Genomic DNA, 14,164 nt, shown 5'->3' with positions numbered 1-14,164 from the left:
GAACAGGCACTAGGTAACAGAGAGCTAGAGGTAACAGCAAAGGAGTTACAGCGCAGAAAGTTTGTGTATGGAACAGGAAAGGGAGATGTGAAATAGTTAGTTTATCTTACTTCGGAAGAAAGGCAAGAGAGGCACGTTTAAATATTTCCATGGTGGACTTCTCGGGTGAAATCAGCAGTGAATTGGCTGCCTCAACTTCTACTGAGCTGATCTTCACTGCCTGCACAAACATCTAACAGATTTCCCAATATTGGCGAAAAGACAGAGGGAGTGAACGGTTTGTGCACAATAGAGTGGAATGTGTGCCACAAGATGTGGAAGATAGAGAAGGCCCCGTTGAACACATGGACATAATGGCGCAGAAGTCCGAGGAGCTCGTAGTACCCCAAATAGAATTGCATACTATGGGGTCTTTTTACCAAACTATGACAAAAAGTGGCTTTAGTGTGCCCTTACACATGTCATTCCTGCATGCTAAGGCCATTTTAACTGTAAAGATAAAATGGCTGACTTTCTTATTTCCCTTAATGGTCAGATAGGAATTTCTACTACTGCTCTTCATCCTTTTTATCTGTTGTTATATATTTATTACTTAGTGAGTTTTATTATTGAAATTCTATTTTACAAATATTTGTATTTTTTACTGTATTATTGTATTTCGCCGATTGTCCAGCTCTTTTTAGTGTAAACCACCTAGAACTTTTGGTTATGGCGGTATAAAAGAATAAAGTTATTATTATTATTATTGCTAAACCTTCTACTGTGTATGTAAACTTGTAACCTGTTCTGGGCTCTTCTGGGAGTTTGGGCTAGAAATTTGACTAAATCAATTTTCCCAACGCATTACCACGCGAGCCCATTATGTAGGTGGCAAGGGCTCATGTGCTAAGCATGCACTAATCAGTTAATACATAGCAACATAGCTGCACTAACCGATTAATGAACACCAGCCTCACTCTCTGCCTCCAGCGCTAAAAAAATAGATTTTATATCTTTTAGTGCATAGGTAGCATGCTCCAATCCCCAAATCACTGCGAGATGCCTCAACGCACTCCAACAGTAAGGCTTTTTTTTTTATTATTTTTCTTGCTGCAGTAAGCCTGTACTAGGGGCTTTTTGGCAAGCTGCAATATGCACTATATTTGCAGATTTGAAACAGTATTTCACAAAGGAGACGGGCGCAAATATGGTCGAGTTAAAGTACATGCTTAGGACTTCAGTTCTGACTGGATGTCAACTGTCATGTTGAGGTGGGAGTTCCACCCTGATGAACAGTATGCTGATTGAGAAATTAGTGGATTAGAGGCCTGAACAGACAGAATGAAATTACAGGCAGGAGTACTTTTGGCTCACATAGAAGAAAATCAATCCTGTCCATAGCCTTCAAAAATCTAATAAAAATGACTTTTGGAGGTTATTATTTTGAAAGGATTGATTTTCTTCTCTGTGAGCCAAACGCGTGTATACACACACACAAACACAAATAGACATTTTATATATACAGTGCTCCCCCACGAATTTGCAGCCTCAGTCATTCGCAGTATTTTCTGACCACCTCTTCTGGGAACTAAAGTCATGCTACACCAATCAAGAGCTGCTTTGACGCACCAGATAGCGTGTCAAAGCAGCTCCTGATTGGTGTAGCATGTAGTTCCCAGAAGAGGCAGTCCAAAAAATACTGCGAATGACTTATAGGCACCCACCGCCGCCCCTAATTCGCAAGCTCCTAGGATCAGTGACAAACAAAAGTCCCCCACATCCAGGTGAGTACAGGATAGCTGCTCCTGCCAGCACTCTGCAAGTCACAAATTCACTAACAATTTGATTCCTGAGATTACCCAGCTTCTAAGAAGCATCATTTAGTCCAGCAGACCTTGCATATTTTTCAATGACGCGAATGACTTACATAGGCACCCGCCACCGCCCCTTCAGCCCTCTCCCGCCTCCGAACAGCTCCTAAACTGCATCCAATATTTGCAGGGTTTTTTTTTTTATTCGAAGGTGCTCCCGGAACGGAACCCCCCCCCCCCCCCACCACCACACATACACATGAATTTCAGGGGAGTACTGTACTGTATAAATGAGATAGCAGAGAAAAACCAAACACAAAATGCATACTGCTTTCCACTATCGACATGTCACAACAGGAGACCAGAGCCTGGGACCAACACAATGGGCAGCTTTAATAATAACTTTATTCTTCTATACTGCCATAATCTTGCGACTTCTAGGTGGTTTACAACTGAAGAGAACTGGACAATCAGCGATTTACAGTATGCAGATAGAAAAATTACAGTATACAGAATCTTAGAAATGGAACAATTTTAATATACAGTTTATTTAGAAATTCAGAGAGGTCCTCTTTGATAATACTAAATAATACTGTTTGTTTAGAATTTTTTTTTCAGGGGGACATATTAGGTTAAAGAAAAAGGAAAAAGAGAGAGGTGAAGTTGAAGTTTAGTTGACATATTTGTTGAATAAGGCAGTTTTTATGGTTTTTCTAAAGGTGATGTAGGTCAGTTCAGCTCCATTTATGTAGTTGTCCAGCCAGTGTTGTTTGTTTGCTTGGTACTTAAAAGTTCTGTCCAGGAAGGTTTTGTATTTACAGCCGGTAATGCTTGGATATGCGAATAGATTGCAATTTCTGGTTTGTCTGTGGTGGAGAGTAAAACTGTGACTGAGTTCAAAGAAGCGTGGGATGAACACAGAGGATTTAGAATCAGAAAATAATATTAAATATTGAACTAAGGCCAGTACTGGGCAGACTTGCACGGTCTGTGTCTGTATATGGCCGTTTGGTGGAGGATGGGCAGGGGAGGGCTTCAATGGCTGAGAGGGTGTAGATGGGCTGGAGTAAGTCTTAACAGAGATTTCGGTAGTTGGAACCCAAGCACAGTACAGGGTAAAGCTTTGGATTCTTGCCTAGAAATAGCTAAGAAGAAAAAAAAAAAAAAATTTAAATTGAATCAGGTTGGGCAGACTGGATGGACCATTCGGGTCTTTATCTGCTGTCATCTACTATGTTACTAAGTTACTATATGTTACTATGACTGTATAGTACGAAGTGTGATAATAGGTATGTGGGGGCTAGTCCCCATACTAGCTTGAAGCATATGCAAGCAAACTTGAATATTGTCCGTGCTTCGAATGGCAGCCAGTGTAGTAGTCTGTAGTAGGGGCTGATATGGTCACTCTTCTTTAGTCCAAATATCAAGCGGATTGCTGTGTTCTGAACTATTCTAAGTTTCCTCACTGTTTTTTTGGCTCCCCCTGCCGCGATCAGCTCAGCCAGGAGGGAAGCAGCAGTGGCAGGCATGTTTTTTTTTTTCCATTTTTGGGCAGGAGAGAGGGAGGAGATATGCCAAGTGATTGCTCTTCTGAGCAAGCACCATACACAGATCCTCTTTCCCTTTTACCTGCAATTCTCCACACAAATATAATTTGTATGCAGTGTCATCAATTAAAAAAAAAAAATTGCTCCTACCACGGTATTTTTTACCGTGGTGTCAGATTTGTATCTCCTGCCCAGAGTACTAAAACTGCCTTCAATTTTCTGTCACTAGTATTTGTACAAAAAGACCATTGTAGCTGTTACAGAAGATAGACAGCTACTGATTAACTTCAAGGAGGATAAAGGCACCATAGAGAGAAGTTTCTACAACTAGTCAACTCTGTAAAGAAGTGTGAATAATGCTTGCATTGGAAACAGATAATAATGTTTAGGGGGAACCAAGAACTATTTGATTCAACTTAATTCAAAGGATAATTTGCATTATTTGTTTTCATACTTCTGCTTTTGTATATATTTGACAAATATCAGTCAAGTCATTAAAAAGGGCTTTTTATTAAAAACTGATACCAGGTTTCCAGCTGCCTTTCTGCTTTATGATTTTACGGTATCTAATTATTATTAAGCAGTTACCGCAGTCGGCACAGTATCAGGAGGACACTTTTCGGTTTGTGTGTTGTAAGAGAAGCTGGGAAGAATTTGCAAGTATTTGGGGCTGTAAGAGTCTGCTATAATTATGTACCAGCTTCTGGGGTATCCCTGAGCCCCACCATTCTAAGAGATCCATTACACAAGAACGAAGTAGGTAGAGAACTAAACATCTTTATTACAAAATCCTGCTTAGCAAACCCCATTCATTTTCCTTCTATATTGGATATAGTAGGTCAGTGGTTTCAAACTCACGGCCCGGGGGCCACATGCAGCCCGCGAGGTACTATTTTGAGGCCCTCGGTATGTTTATCATACAATAAAAGTTTCTTGATCATATGTCTCCTTAGCTATAAATTACAATATTAATATTAAGACTTAGCCAAAAGAAAAGATTTATAAACTATAAAGAGTTTTACCTCATGCAAAATTGTCATTTCTTTAATAAGACATTAACTTTTTTTCTGAGGCCCTCCAAGTACCTACAAATCCAAAATGTGGCCCTGCAAAGGGTTTGAGTTTGAGACCACTGCCAGTGGTGAGGGGGGAATGTACACATATGATGTTGTATTGAGAATATTGAGGTATAAAACAAGAGATTTCCTTAGTTGGTTGTTTATATTCTGAAACACACTGGTCATGATGTATATTTGTGTCTTTTGTCCAATTCTATGTTTTGTATTGTTAACATTCTGGCTTGTATTGTCATGCCTGCTGATCAATAAAGAGCATTTAAAAAAAAAAATAAAACCTGCTTAGAAAGCAGCTATGTAATACAATGCAGTAGTGCTGTCCAATTCGCCAATTCACTTCAGTGTATCACTTCATTTTCTTAAAAAAATAGGGCTCGCTGATTTAGTGACCTACCCTCCTCCCCGCATACTTTTGGGCCTCCTAAAGCAGGAGCGAAATGCTGTCCTAAGCGCTGCCTCTTGCTGGCTGTCCACTGCTGGTGCTCCTGCTTTAGGAGGCTTGATGTCAGAGCTCACTGGGGGGGGGGGGGGGTCAGCCAGGAAGTGCTGCATAGGGGCAAAGGTGCCAGGGAGAGAGATGGTGGACAATGGGGTGGAGGGAGGGAAAAGAAAGGAAGAGAAGTTGGATCCAAGGGATGATGTGGAGGGAGGGGGGATAGAGATACTGGATAGGAGGGTAGCTGGGAAGAGAAACGGAGAGATGGTGGACCCTGGGGTGGTGGGGGAGGGGGAGGGAGAGATACCGGACGAAAGGGTAGTAGAGAAAATGAGATGGCGGATCTGGGGATGGTGGGATCCATCGCTGCAGCCGCTCATTCATTCTTTGGACCATTGGCAAAAGGGTGTGAAGTAATCACGCTGCCTTCTATGACTGGAAATTTTCCCTCTGGTACTGCTTCCTGGTCCCGCTTAGGCATGAACAGTAGCAGAGGGAAAGCTTCACTCACACTGCCAGTGGCCCAAAGAGCGCCAAATGTACTGCCTTATCAGATCCCATGGAGTGAGGGGAGGTGGCTGGAGGATCACAGAGGGGGCAGAGGTCATTAGAGAAATGCTGGACTGTGGGGATGGAGACGAAAAAAGGAAAAATGCCAAACTTCCAGGAGAAGGAAGGGAAACGGAAGGGGAGGACAGAGATGGAAAATGGATGGCAAACATGGAGAAAGAAGAAAATGTCAAATGGGCAAGCAAGTTATCAAAAGACAAACAGAAACCAGAGCCTTGGACCAACATGATTTGAATAATGACCAGACAACAAAAGGTAGAAGAAATAATTTTCTGATTTGTGATTACAATATGCCAGATTTGAAATGTGTATCCTGCCAGAGCTGGCGTTAGACAGGGAGTGTGAGCTAGGACCTAGCAGAGAGAGGAAAAGTCTTTTTTGTTTATTCTATTTACACCATAGCGCCAGTGTGGGTAGGAGAGGGCAAAGAGTGGGGTGGGTGAAAAGGCTACAAAATAAACCCACCAAGACATTTGAAAAATAAAAAACAAAACACCCAATTGGGCAGGAAAAGCGAATCGAATTGAAAAATCAATTCAATAGGCTAAATCGAGATCGAAAATTTTCCCTGAATTGGGTAGCACTACAGTGCAGGAGAGCCACACAAAACATGCACAACTTTAGCAGGCAATCAGTTACAAAACTTAAGGGCACAGTAAAAGCTCTTTTCTATTTTGGGACCTACATACTAAGCCTCATTAGCTGTTTAATTCAGAATTACTGCATGCTAAAAATTACCTCAGCGTCTTAACTATTAGGGTGAAGTAATTCTCACGTTAATCAGCATTCTGGGGCACGGAACAGACAACAACTGCGCTTTACAGTAATTCAGCGTCTACGTCTGTTCGGTCTGTCTTCAAATCAATGATCACAATCCACAGGTAATGTCACAGTCGATTAAAATAAAAGGTGGTCTTTATTAAATTTCCAGAGCGCCCATGATTTGCCCCCTGGTTGCATCGATCATCTATGATGTTACCTGTGGTTTGTGTCTGTTGGACTTTGGCACTACCAAGCATCTATGGTTTGTCTTCAAAGCAATGGTGTCAAATTTGGAGGATAGTCTACTGGGAAATGAACCCATACCACCAGTTCATGTCACATACTCCAGATAGCTTTCAGCAGAGAACTTGTAGCCACTACCCATTCAAGACAGATATGAGAGTTTTACTTCTAAGGCAGTGGTCTCAAACTCAAACCCTTTGTAGGGCCGCATTTTGGATTTCTAGGTACTTAGAGGGCCACAGAAAAAATAGTTAATGTCTTATTAAAGAAATGACAACTTTGCACGAGGTAAAACTCGTTATGAGTTTTACCTCATGCAAAGTTGTAATATAGTTTATAAATCTTTCCTTAATTGCTTCTTATAATTTCAGCTATACACAGCTGAAAGCAGTGCAACATGCAGAAAGTGAAAAACTATCAAAGTATGAACTGCAAGAGACAAGATTTTGACCAACTATTTTGAGGCCCTCAGTATTATAAAGAATGATTCTTTATGGAAAACTTGTGCCTTAAGTGTCCGATGGTCACGTCCGCAACTACCTTCAGCTCTCACCTCCTCCAGCATCAGACACACGCACAAGCTGCACTGCCTCCAATGGTCACTTTACGTTCTGGAACATTGCCCGCCTCACTGCTGTAACCTCACGCAAGCGCTTTCCTGCGTCTGAATGCGAATGGACTTCACCTCACAATCACCTACAGATGCAGGAAAGCGCTTGCGTGAGGTTACAGCAACCGCCGGACACTTAAGGCGCAGGTTTTCCACAAAGAATCATTCATTATAATACCAATGGCCTCAAAATAGTACCTGGTGGGCCGCGAGTTTGAGACCACAGCTCTAAGGCTTTGGATCATATTGTTTCCTCCAGTTCTTCCTGTTTGCTAAGGGGCCCTTTTACTAAAGTTTAGAGCACACTAAGTTTTAGAAGAAAAAAAACGCTCCTATGTTTTTTAGCTTGCAAATATTTTCCCATTGAAAACACTGCACAACAAATACTGGAAAGAGCGTAAGTTGTTTCCAGGAGAGCAAAAATTGAGTGTCCAAAAATCATTAAAAAGACAAATAAACTATGCTAGATTGTCTGCCAAACTTATACTATCAATCTGCCTAACAAAAAGAGAGAAACGGCTGCTTCTTTACATATACTTCGTCTTTAATTACTGTTACTTCCATGGCAACAAGCATATAGCATTAGAAACAGATATGAAGTGATAAATTGCATTAACTAGTCATGATGAATGGTTTACAAATAGACAATTGAATAAAGAGTTTATTCATTGCCAGGAAAGATATTTTTTGTTTTGTTTTTAAGCCCAGGAAGTGTGAGAAACAGCATTTCAAAAAAAAAAAAAAAAAAAAGGGGGGGGGGGGGGAAACTCATTTTAAGACAACTATACTTCTTCAGACCAAATTACTATCACCTTGGTGCTACTGGTTGCTCCCTTTGAGAACAATCTGAGACACAAGTAATTTTGTGGGGAAAAAAACTCCACAGCCAAATTAAAGTCAGCAACACTTCACTCAATTATGCACACTCACCGATAGTGCTAAAGATGGAATAGTTCAAGATGATTTCTTGGTCGAGTCAGCCTGAAAAAAAAACAAACACATTTCTATCATCTTTGACATCTGGAAAAACTACCAGATCATGCTAACTAAAGCCACAAAAATAATCAGCAAGTGCTTAAGCTTAAAACTAGCCAGATGGAGATTTTAAATGTTTGAAAAATTAGCCTGTTAATGCAAAATGTTTTATAACAATGAATATGGCAGGAATATGGTAGAGAAAGTATGATGCGTACTATTTTAAAAAAGCACCACTACAAAAAGGTGATATACAACCACACTCAAAGTGGTTTACGCACAGGTACTTCAAAACATTTTCACTATCCATCCTGGTGGGCTCACAATCTGTCTAATGTCCCTGGGGCAGTGGAGGATTAAGTGACTTGCCCAGGGTCACAGGGAGTAGAATGGGATTTGAACCCACAACCACAGGGCTGTAGCTCTAACCACTGCAGCACTCTGAGATGTGTATGGCTCTGGCAGCTTCTTCAGGCATCTCCAAGTCTTCTCCCTATTACCACAATTTGCTTCACACCAGCTGTGAACCCCCCTCCACAAATTCTAATCCCTCCTTCCTTCTCAGAATAGTAGAAATTTTATTTCCAAAAGCCAATTCATGCTGTGATGCCATCATTTTGTCCATCAAATCTATCCTATTTTTTTTTAGCACTTTTGTAAGTTAAGCATATAAACTGTTTAAATAAAAGTTTATTAAAGTTATTGCTATTCCTATCTCTCTTTGGAGTAGTGGTTGAGGAAAATAAAAAGCAAAACCAGAAACAAAATGGGATAAAAGCAAGAGAAGATAAGAAGACAGAACTAAAGAAAATTTTAGCCTGTTACTGGTGGTTGTTAGCCCTGTTGAGGGCTGCTAACCAGAACCCCAGCAGGGAGCTACCCTAGAGACTGCTCTCAAAGGAGGAGAAGGCTACCGGAGTGTGGACCAGGCCACTGGGATATAACTCAACAAGGTAAAAGGTTCCCTGGAAACTAGAAGTGGAGGTGGAGTGCTCTAGGCAGGGCCAGAACCTTCAGAACTAAGGAGTAACCACCAGGAAGCTGCCACAGGGGCAGGCCTACCAGCCGGGAAGGACAGCACCTACCTACTCTTCAGAGCTTCCATGGATTGGGTGAGAACTTGGGAACTGGACGAGAGTGGATTGGAAAGAAGGCATCTAGGTACACAGCCATGCTCACCTAATGACTAAGCCAAGAAATTTGAAAGGAACTTACAACCACAGGATTGGCAGACAGAACAGAGAGGCGCAAAGGGTTTCGGAAATGCTGAAATTGAACTGAGAATTAAAGGTTCAAGAGACTATAAACAAAGGGTTTGAATATCTGAATGGTATATAAATGCTATTGAATTAACTGCATTAGCATTGGTTTAAGAACAAAAGAATTGCCGCCCTTAGGTCAAAGGAACTTGTCTAACTTTGTCTTGAATCCCTGGAGGGTGTTTTCCCCTATAACAGCCTCCGGAAGAGCGTTCCAGTTTTCTACCACTCTCTGGGTGAAGAAGAACTTCCTTACGTTTGTATGGAATCTATCCTCTTTTAACTTTCGAGAGTGCCCTCTCATTCTCCCTACCTTGAAGAGGGTGAACAACCTGTCTTTATCTACTAAGTCTGTTCCCTTCATTATCTTGAATGTTTCGATCATGTCCCCTCTCAGTCTCCTCTTTTCAAGGGAGAAGAGGCCCAGTTTCTCTAATCTCTCACTGTAAGGCAACTCCTCCAGCCCCTTAACCATTTTAGTCGCTCTTCTCTGGACCGTGTCCTTCTTCATATACGGCGACCAGTGCTGGACACAGTATTCCAGGTGAGGGTGTACCATGGCAGCATGATAACCTTCTCAGATCTGTTCGTGATCCCCTTCTTAATCATTTCTAGCATTCTGTGGAAGTATCGGAATTGTTAAAAGCTATTTCTGGCAATTTGATTTATGATTAGTCCTATATACCGTACATAGTTCAAATTTTAATAAGCACACCTCTCTAATTCTCCTAGTCTGATCATTATAATAAGGGTCCTGAGGCCAGAAGCCATACACCAGGAGTTCTACAAATCAGTATCTTTAAACCCAGCCACCAGGATTCACCCTCTACTATGATCATTATGCCTTTCCTCCTCCTTTCCACCGAGTGACTGCTAACACTGCCTATACCAAGGGTGTCCAATGTTGGTCCTCGAGGGCCACAATCCAGTCGGGTTTTCAGGATTTCCTCAATGAATATGCATTGAAAGCAGTGCATGCAAATAGATCTCATGCATATTCATTGGGGAAATCCAGAAAACCCGACTGGACTGCGGCCCTCGAGGACCGACATTGGACACCCCTGGCCTATACTGTATCCCAAGTGAGGATGAATCAACTGCAATCCAGGGAAATTGTCTAATTTTAAAAAAACAAAAACTTATAGCGTTGTGGTTAGACCTGCTGCCTCAACGCCCTGAGGTTGCGAGTTTGATTCCCACTGCAGCTTCTTGTGAATCTGGGCAAGTCATTTAACATTTCATTGCCTCACTGTCCCAGGTACAAATAAGTACCTGTCTAAAATATGTAAACTGCTTTGATTGTAACCTCAAAGAAAAAGCGCATCAAGTCCCATCCCTTTTGTCTCTTTTTCATCGGTAGAGATTAAATAACCCTCTGCTGCTGTATTACACAGCTCAATCACATTTCCCCCAAATTGTTTTGTTTTTCTTTTATTATAATTAGTTAAAAGCATCTGCAGGAAACCAGAGAACATAATGCACTACTACTTGCTTTCTAGAAATTAAAATATTACATAATAAAATGTTCTGCGTTATGTTCAATGTATGTGGGCAAAAATTCAATAACTATTGTTCAGAAAGTAGGTTTGCAACTCAGCAGCTTCTATAGTTGAAAGGGCTCCCTCCCAATTTGCAAAATTTTAAGAAACCAACATTATTAAAAATCTTCCTGGCTCGACTACAGAAATTAAATTTGGATACAAAACCTCTTCATGTGTCACAACCAAGCAGAGTAGCAGCTCAGGTGGAAAAATCCCAGGCACCAGACTGCCTAAATCAGTGCTTGGTGCAATAGGCCAAAGAAGGCACAGCAGCCAACCTAAGCACAGTTGCATCTCCTTGGACAAACAGAGGTGGGCTGGTTGAATGGCTGGAAGGAGAGAAAAAGAAAAACGAAACTATCTGAACCACACAAGAGAGAAAAGCACTGGGATCCAAGATGGCCACGGCTAAGACGTGCTGAGAACTACGCACCCGATTAGCTGAAGCTCTTCTCTTCTTTTTTCCTTCTTGAGGCACTTTGCGGCCCGATTTGTTCTCCAATGCCGAAGAGGACAGGCAGGAGCGCTGCTGGCGCCTCACAGCACTCCACGGTGCCAATTCTCGGCAACATAGAGGAGCTAGTGCGAAGGATGCAGGGAGCTACGACGTCGGCGTCTGATGTCAGCCCACTGAGGGCGCCCAGATTGAGCGAGACTGGGGTTGTCTCTCTTGGGTCGGATATCACCCTAAGCCCAGACATTCGAGCACAACCCCCACAACCCCAGTCTACCGGCTCCCCGAATGGCGAAGAAACTCCGAAGTTGGGGGAAGTACCCGCTATTGAGGCAGTGGAGATCATAATAGAGATCATGGGAGCAGAACCACTCCCTCGGGTGGTATCTGCAGAAGAAGCTGGAGTTGGATCAGCAATGGGAGGTGAATTTACCCAGACGGAACATGACCAGGGGAACTCTTCAGAGGGTGAGCATTTCTACACAAAACAGAAGTTTCCACAATGGGAGAAGCCCCCTCAGGTGACTTTGGACTCTCTATGGGATTTAATTGCTAATTTCTCTAAAACAATTAGCCCCAATTTCCAATATATAGAGAATAAATTGATACAACATACTAAAGAGCTCAAGGGTTTAAAAGAAGATCAGATGAGTTCAAAATCTTCTATTCAAAAGCTTGGTCAAGATTTTAAAAAGTGTCTAAACAATTACAAGAGACCCTGGTTAAGGACAATGTGAACTTAAGAAGGAAACTAGAAATGTTGGAGAACAATTCTCGAAATAACAATTTGAGACTTATTAATTTCCCTAGATTACCTTTGGTAACTCCTAGGGAGATGCTTAAGAGATATTTGGTAGAAGTACTACAAGTTTCGGAAGAAAATTTACCTCCATTCTCTCAAATGTATTAACTACCAAATAAGAAAAATGGGCCTCAAGTACAGTTAAAAACAGGTCAAGCACAATTGAATGTATCTGAAATTCTGGAAACATCTGACAAGGATATGGTAAATCCTTCTACTTTGATATTAACAGTAGCTCTATCGATAGATAAAGCATGGTTATTGAGGCTTTTCTTTAAAAATAAACAGAAGACCTTTCTTGGATGTAAAATTCAAATGTTCCCTGATTTTTGTAGAAAGACTCAAAAACATCGTCGAGAATTTCTTCTTCTGAGACCCGGGGTCATCTTATTGGGGGCTACATTTTATTTGAGACATCCTTGTAAGTGTATTATTTGCCATCACTCAGTCAAATATGTTTTCTTTGAGCCTCAACAATTAACTGTTTTCTTGGCCCTGTCCCGAATAGAAGAAGGGGAACCAAAATCAAGTGCTCTATAGTTTAAAATGTTACTCCTACCTCAGCACTATGTATAGCATATTCTAATAAGAATTATAATTTTCCTTAATTTCTTGCTTATGTGAAATCTTGGATCCCAATTATGGAGCACTTGAGTTTTGTTAGTTAAATATATTTTCTTTTCTTTGTTGTTAAGAATTTCAAGGTATAATTGTTTTATACATTTGGAATAATAATAATTTCCATTCTGACAAACTTCCTGTACAAGTATATGCTTGGTTTGTAAAATTGAAAATCTATAAATAAATAAATTAAAAAAATAAAAAAAAGAGAGAGAAAAGCACTGAAGATGAAGTTTGAGACATGGTGGAAAGAGTATGGTCAAGTTGTAAGGTAGTAGAGAGAAAGATGCAAATGGAGCCCCAGGGAGATTATAGATGGGTGGGAATAGCAGGTGTCACATTCCACATAGATTTTCCCAATAAGGGAGCAATTGCCTAAGGGATACAATTTTCTAATGAAAGGTGTGCTACCCTAGCCTAGTCTCTCCAAGGTGGGATACATTTTTCTGATACAAAAAAGTAAATGCTATCCAGAGGCAACCTATGTGATCTTGAAAACTAATTTATTAAATTTATCGCCGAGATAGCAAACTGAAAAGAATCCAGTTTTCGCCAGGACCAGTAAGGATACCAACATTGTATGATGTTACACCTATGCACCTGGCAGCAATCTTGAATTGACCTTAAGGCAAAAGATTATGAGATAAGAAATATAGTAGAAAACTGATCAGCAAAATAAAGAGATTATAGAGGCTGAAAAGATCAGCTTACATTTCCTGAAAACAAACTAGTTCTGCTATGCCTAATACCACTTCTAGCACCCAAAATGTTATAACTAGTAAGCAGTCACAGCAGAACGCACACTGGCTGTTCTTGGGGGGTTTCTCATCCCCTTCTGCTATTGACTAAAGAACAAAAAATAAATCTGCTTTTTGGAAATTAGCATTTAAAGGGATTAGCCGAGGGACTTGATTTCCAGATATTTTTTGCATCACATCAGTTACTTTAATTGTCAGGTTTCTAGGTCTTCCATTGATAAAGTAAATGCAATTTGCTAGTAGATGATTTCCTGGACACATGCTCCCAGTGAAAACATCCCTGTCTGATGGAGAGCAGCAAGAGTTTACCCTTCCTGAAGCAGTTAATTGTTATATGTCAAAAACTCATAATTTATGATGAAAACACTTCAAGAAGAGAACTGAAAAGCATAGTGTTAACAATTTAATGCTAACAAATCCAAGGTCATTTGGGCTGCAAAAACCCGAGGTAATGGTACAGATTAGTGAGTGAAGAGCTTATGTGCACGACAGAACAGTGGGACGTGGGTGTGATTATATGTGATGATCTTAGGGTGGCCAAACAGGTTGGAAAGGTGACGGCGAAAGCTAGAAAGATGCTAGGGTGCATAGGGCGAAGTATGGCCAGTAGGAAAAGAGAGGTATTGATGCCTCTGTATAAAAGACTCTGGTGAGACCTCAATTAGAATATTGTGTACAATTCTGATGGCCGCACCTTCAGTAAGATATAAAAATGATGGA

The 14,164-nt window shown here is 40.9% G+C and overlaps 1 protein-coding gene across 4 annotated transcripts in view; it reads right to left on the bottom strand.

The window, feature by feature from the left end:
* Positions 1 to 14,164, bottom strand: part of ADCY7 (adenylate cyclase 7) — a 228,426-nt gene that overhangs the window by 131,744 nt on the left and 82,518 nt on the right. For all 4 annotated transcript variants that reach the window (XM_033942505.1, XM_033942507.1, XM_033942508.1 and 1 more), the window contains exon 2: positions 7,965 to 8,015. The gene's annotated coding sequence lies outside the window, so the exon portion shown is untranslated. The remainder of the gene's footprint in view (positions 1 to 7,964; positions 8,016 to 14,164) is intronic.

The sequence above is a fragment of the Geotrypetes seraphini genome, chromosome 4 (genome assembly GCF_902459505.1).
Source record: "Geotrypetes seraphini chromosome 4, aGeoSer1.1, whole genome shotgun sequence".
Lineage (NCBI taxonomy): Eukaryota > Metazoa > Chordata > Amphibia > Gymnophiona > Dermophiidae > Geotrypetes > Geotrypetes seraphini.
The sequence above is the reverse complement of the archived record's forward strand: the minus strand, read 5'-3'. Positions and strand labels throughout refer to the sequence as shown.